This window comes from Pseudorca crassidens, chromosome 3 (assembly GCF_039906515.1).
Source record: "Pseudorca crassidens isolate mPseCra1 chromosome 3, mPseCra1.hap1, whole genome shotgun sequence".
In the NCBI taxonomy this organism is placed as follows: Eukaryota; Metazoa; Chordata; class Mammalia; order Artiodactyla; family Delphinidae; genus Pseudorca; species Pseudorca crassidens.
In genome coordinates, this window is record NC_090298.1 from 163,749,867 (window position 1) to 163,757,076 (window position 7,210).

Here is a 7,210-nt window from a genome sequence, read left to right on the forward strand (position 1 = left end):
TGTATGATATATGTCCATATATACTATATATACACGTATTTTATATATATACGCACGCACATTTTATATATGTGTGTGTGTGTATATATATATATATATATATATTTCCTTGAACTGCATGCGTCCACTTATACACGGATTTTTTTTCACTAAATTTGTGCTACAGTACCACACCATGGTGGGCTGAATCTAGATCTGGAACCTTGGATCTATAAGGTTGAAGGGCCAACTGTAAACTTATACACGGATTCTTGACTACGCAGAGGGTCAGCGTCCAAACCCTCACACTGTTCAACGGTCAAATGTATATACGTGTATATTGGGCAGGCAAGATCATTCCACACAGCAAACAACCCCAACAGTTAGTGACTAACGTCAGAGTCGGTCATCCCCACACCGCGATCTCAATAGATCAGCAGCAGGGGCCTCGGAGCCACAGTCACCCTGCGATCCAGTCCAACAGAGACCGCACTGGCTTGAACAGCTGCCTCTGCGTGGCTGGCGCAGTTGAAGAGAGAGACTCCCCAACACTTTTTCAGGGCTTCCACTCTGAAGGGCCCCTCTACCCTCCTGCTCGCGTCTCATTGGCAAGGATTAGTCACGTGGTCCTGCGTGACCGCAAGGAAGGGAGAAATCGACGGGGGGCTGGGCGGGGCACCGGGCTGGCGAAGAGAAGCAAGTGGAATATTAGGAATATTACCCTCTCTGCGACACCCAAGGACCAGCCATCTCTTCTTACACAGCCCCAACACGTAGGCACAGGGACGTTCCCTGCAGGCGCGTTAACTGGAATAAGAATTCTCTCTTGCTCTCCATCTCACAAGGCTGGCAACTTCATTTCCGCAGAGAACCCCCCCCCTCACCAAATCCCCTGATCAGAAGCAATTTTTTTGACTCTGTTTCCTCTTCCCTGCCTTATTTTTCTTCCTGGCATTTCTCACATCCTAATTTATATTTCTGCCCACTGGCCGTCTCCCCCACCTGAATATTAGCTGCATGGAGGTGGGCACCAATGTCTCCCCAAACCTAGAACAGTGCGTCTTGAGTGCCAGGTGATCCATGAACATGTGTTGTGTGAGCGAGTGAAAAAAATCCCGTAAGAGGGGAATAGATAAACAGACAAAAAAGAAAAAGTGTCCTATTAAAATAATAGACAGCAAGATCTAGGACGCACAAGGGACTCTACACATATTGTATTCATTTCCTGTGGCCATTGTAACCCATGACCACAAACCAGATGGCTTTAAACAACATCAACAGATTCGTTTCAGAAGTCCAAATTATTTATTTGGACTTGTGGAGGCTAGAAGTCCAAAGTCGAGGTGTTGGCAGGGTTGGTTCCGTTCGGAGACTACTTTGTCTCTCTTCCAGTTTCTAGTGGTTGCTGGCAATCCTTGCTGTTCCTGAGTTTGTAGCTGCATCACGCAAATATCTGCCTCAGTTTCCACGTGGCCTTTTCTTCTCTCTGTGTGTGTGTCTGTGTTTCTCCTCTTCTGTCTCTTTTAAGGACGCCGGTCATTGGATTTAGGGCACACCCGGTTAATCCAGGATAATCTCACAATCCTTCATTTAAGTATATCTTTTTTTCCCCAATAAGGTCATACTCACATGTTCTGGGGGTTAGGACGTCAGCACATCTTTTTGTGGATGACCATTCAAACCACTATATGGATTAGTGCGAGTCGAGCTAATCTCGTGAAGAAAAAAAAAAGTTGCAGAGCCAGGCTAACAATAGCGATCATTTTCATAAACTAAACGTTTTCATGAGTTGGCTGTCTCTGAGGGGAGAACTGGGTGGCTAGGGCTGAGAGGAGAGGGGGCTTGCCCCCAAATATCCTTGTATATCTGTTGAATAAAAAATTTGATTGAGATATAGATGACATACAATAAAAATGAAAATATTTAAAGCATACATGAGTCAAAACTCATTTCTGCCACTGGAGACTATCATACTAAGTGAAGTAAGTCAGAAAGAGAAAGACAGATGCCATATGATATCACTTATGTGTGGAATCTAAAATACGACACAAATGAACCTATCTATGAAACACAAACAGACTCACAGACATAGAGAACAGACTGGTGGTTGCCAAAGGGGAGGGGGTTGGAGGAGGGATGGAATGGAGGCTGGGGTTAGCAGATGGAAGCTTTTATATAGAATGGATAAGCAACAAGGTCCTCCTGTAGAGCACAGAGAACTATATTCAATATCCTGTGATAAACTATAATAAAAAAAGAATATTTTAAAAAAGAATGTGTATATATGTATAACTAAATCACTTTGCTGTACAGCAGTAATTAACACAACATTGTAAATCAAATATACTTCAATTCAAAAAAAACTCATCATTTCAAAACTCAACATGGATGCACCTGTGATGAAACCATCACCATGGTTTAGTGAACGTTTCCATCACCCCCAAAAGTATCTTCATGCCCCTTTGTCAGCCTTCTCTCCCTCCCTCCCTTTACTCCCCACCCCAGGCAACCACTGGTCTGCTGTCACCATAGATTAGGTTGCAATTTCTAGAAATTAATATAAATGGAATCATAGAGTGTGTACTTTTTGTTGTCTGACTTCTTCCATTTGGTAGCAAGGTTTATCCATGTTGTCAAATGTAACCATAGTGGTTTTTTAAAAATTATCTTTATTTTTTAAATTAAGATATAATTGACGTAAAACATAGTTTTACGTGTACCATCATTCGTTCTTTTCTATTACTTGATAGTATCCAGTGAATGGATAGACCAACTTTTTTTAATCACATGTTGATGGACTTTTGGCTTGTTTCCCATTTTTGGATGATACAAATAAGGCTGCTGTGGACAGTCATATATGAATCTTTGAATAAACATATGTCTTTAAAAATATTTATTTATTTGGCTGTGCCAGGCCTTAGTTGCAGCACGCGAGATCTTCGTTGCAGCATGCAGGATCTTTAGTTGCAGCATGTGGAATCTAGTTCCCTGACCAGGGATGGAACCTGGGCCCCCTGCATTGGGAGCGCAGAGTCTTAGCCACTGGACTACCAGGGAAGTCCCAAACATATGTCTTTTAGAAACTTTGGTAAATATGTAGGAGTGAAGTGGCTGGATTGTATGGTAAGTGTACATTTAACTTTTTAAGAAACTGCCAAACTGTCTTCCAAAGTGGTTGTGTCATTTTCCACTCCCAACAGCAGTCTAAGAGAGTCCTAGTTCCTCCACATCCTTGTCAACACTTAGTGTAGTCAGTCTGTTTCATTTTAGCCATTTTAGTGAATGTGTAGTGGTACATCATTGTGACTTTATTTGCTTTCCCTTAATGACTAATAATGTTGAGTAACTTTTTATGTGCTTACTGCCCATTCTATGTCTTCCTCCTGCTGAATTTTCAATCGTGTGAATATAATACTTATTAAAAATCAAATGATTGCACCCATTAAGTTGGCTTGGATCAAACAAACAAACCAGAAGATAGCAAGTGTTGACGAGGTTGTAGAGAAATTGCAACACTTGAGCACTGGGAGGAATGTAAAATGGTACAGCTGCTGTGGAAAACAGTATGGCAGTTCCTCAAAAAATTAAACATAAAATTATGTTCCAGCAATTCCACTTTTGGGTATACACCAAAACAAAAAACAAACAAAACAAAAAAAACCAAAACAGGGAATCGAACAGATATTTGCACACCATGTTCATAACACCACTATTCACAATAGTCAAGTGTCCATCGGTGGCTGAATGGATAAACAAAATGTGATATATTCACACAATGAAATATTATTCAGCCCTAGAAAGGAAGGAAATTCTGACACATGCTACAACATGGATGAACTAGAGGACATTATGTTGAGTGAAATAGGCCAGTGACAAAAGAACAAATACTTTATGATTCCATTCATTTGAGGTCCTTAGAGTTTCAAATTCATAGAGACAGAAAGTAGAACAGTGGTGGCCAGGGGCTGGGGAAGGGGGAATGGGAAGAGATGTTTAGTAAGGACAGAGGTACTGTTTGGAGGGATGAAAAAGTTCTCGAGATGGAGGTAGTGATGGTTGCACAATGATATGAATTTACTTAATGCCACTGAATTGTACACCTAAAAATGGCTAAGATGGTAAATTTTTTTTTTTTGCGGTACGCGGGCCTCTCACTGTTGTGGCCTCTCCCGTTGCGGAGCAACAGGCTCCGGACGCGCAGGCTCAGCGGCCATGGCTCACGGGCCCAGCAGCTCCGCGGCATGTGGGATCTTCCCGGACCAGGGCACGAACCCATGTCCCCTGCATCGGCAGGCGGACTCTCAACCACTGCACCGCCAGGGAAGCCGTAAGATGGTAAATTTTATGTTATATACATTTTACCACAATTTTTAAATGTGATAAAATTTTTTTTTACTACAAATAGGCAAGCTTAAGTGGTGGTTTCTTTAATAAATTGTACTTGTTACAAATATGTGTGTAACATATATGCATACACATACACATACAATTTAAGTACAGACCTCCCTGACAGTCCGGTGGTTAAGACTCTGCACTTCCAGTGCAGGGGGTACGGGTTTGATCCCTGGTTGGGGAACTAAGATCCCACATACTGTGTGGTGTGGCCAAAAAGTTAAAAAAAAAAACAACTTAAATACAATGAAACGAATGTATTTATATATGTATATATAAAAAACTTAAGTACACTGGAATACAAAATGTATATGAAATGTGTATATACTATATACAATATGTATACAAATTGCGTATATTTATTAAAAGGAAATGTTTTGTACATATTGTATTAGTTTGCATACAGGTTTGGCCACAGTAATTAATAGTGGCTTCATGAGGGCATCTTGTATCCTTCTTCTGATCCCATGCTTGCCACGACCCCAGCAGGTCGACCCCTCCTCAGAAGCTACCATGTTTTTCTGTAGGTTCTACACATACAGAATCTACATATCTTAAATGTGTGTCAACCACAAGTCCATGGAAGCAGTAACAATGCCATTATGGGAGAAGGAAACACAGAGAGGGCACCAAGCTTGGGGGAGGAGGCTTCCTAAGGGAGGTCACACCTTTTTATAACTAGAATACGGATACCTTTCTTGATTGGGATACTCCCAGCAGGGATGAATGACACATCAGTGCTGTGTTTCTGACCTGGTAAAGGACACGTCTGAAGAAGTCTGACTATGTCAAGTGTTGCTGCAGATGTAGAGCAACTGGAATGCTCATACATTGTTGCTACAGGTGTAGATTGGCACAACCACTTTGGAGAAACAATTTGACACATACCAGCAACTCCACTCCAATGTATGCGCCTCAGATAAAGTCTTGCACAGGTTCCCTGGGAACCCTGTGTACAAAAAGGCTCATAGAAGCACTGATCATGATAGCCCTCAAACTGGAAATAGCTGCACTTTCCACCAGCAGGACTATGACTAAATCAATCATGGGGCATTCACTATATGGTAGTGAAAATAAATGCATCCCCAACTACTCACAATATGGATGAATCATAAGAGCATATTGTCGAGTGAAAAGAGTAAGTCATAGGAGACCCCCACCATTATGAATCCATTTATATAAAAGTACAAAACAGGCAAAACAAATAATATATTATTTAGGGATATAAACATATAAGAGTGATAGAACAAAATTCCAGAATATTGTTACCTTGAGGAGGAATAAAGATAATGGAATCTTCAAGGATATTGGTAAAATTTTTATTCTTATACAAGGCATATACATGTATTTAAAATTATTATTTTGTATATTCAATATCTGATAATTCACATTTATCAACATTTGATGACTATGGCAGATTGTAATTTCCAAAGGTGGCCGTAACAATAACTCAAATGCCATGTGCTTTTAAAAAATATATTAATACTTTAGGGCTTCCCTGGTGGTGCAGTGGTTGAGAGTCAGTCTGCCGATGCAGGGGACGCGGGTTCGTGTCCCGGTCCGGGAAGATCCCACATGCTGTGGAGCGGCTGGGCCCGTGAGCCATGGCCGCTGAGCCTGCGCATCCGGAGCCTGTGCTCTGCAACGGGAGAGGCCACAACAGTGAGAGGCCCGTGTACCGCAAAAAAAACACACACACAAAAAAAACCTTTACTGCATAGTTATTTAAATTTTGGGACCGCATGATTTTCTTACAATATGTTCTTCCATTCCCCCATTAAGAGGTGGATTCTATGTCCCATCCCCTTGAATCTGGGTGAACCTTTGTGACTAATGCAATCAATAGAGTTTGGTAGATGTTATACAATGCCACTTCTGAGCCTAGATCGTGAAAGGCGATACAGATTGCTTCTAGTTCTCTCTCATAGGACTTGCCCTTGGGACCCCTCCACCATGCTGTGAGGAAGCCCAAGACACTTGGACAGATCACTCTGCTCTGTTCTGGCTGACAGACAGCATTTGCTGACAGACAGCATGAGGCATGAGAAAGCCTTCAAGGTGACTCCGGCCCCAGGTACCATCTGACTGCATGAGCGACCTCAAGTGAGAACTGCGCAGCTGAGCCCAACCAACACTTAGGACTGAGAGATAATAATACTAAATGATTATTGTAATTTTATACCACTGTTTTTGGTGTCGTTTATTATACAACAATGGATAACGGATACAAGGTCTCTTCCATTGGGGCAGGTGGGACTCTGGAAAGGGGATGAGGGGGACTCCCTGTCTGGTTTCCTTCATCTTGCTTAAGGAAGTCACTGACTTAACTCCCTTCTCGCCTCCACCCCAATATCCAATCCATGAGCATTGCCCCTCATCTCTGCATATGACCACTTTTCTCTTTCTGCTACTACCATCTGAATTCAAGACACCATCACAGCCATAATGACCTTTCCCCCTTTAAAAACTTTTAAACTCTTTAAAAACATTTTATTTTGAAGAATTTTTTGATTTACAGGTCTGTGCTATGGACTGTGCTTGTGTCCCCCTGAAATTCAAATGTTGAAGCCCTAACCCCCCCCCACAGTTTGATGGTATTAGGAGTTGGGGCCTTTGCGAGATAATTAGGTTAGGCAGGTGGAGCCTTTATGAATGGAATCAGTGCCCTTATAAGGGAGCTTTCGAGCTCTCTGTCTGCCTCTCTCTCTCTCTCTCTCTCTCTCTCTATGTCTCTCTCTCTGCCATATGAGGGTACAGCAAGGAGGCACTGTCTACAATCCAGGAAGTGGACTCTCACCAGATACCAGATTTGCCAGTGCCTTGATCTTGGACTTCTCAG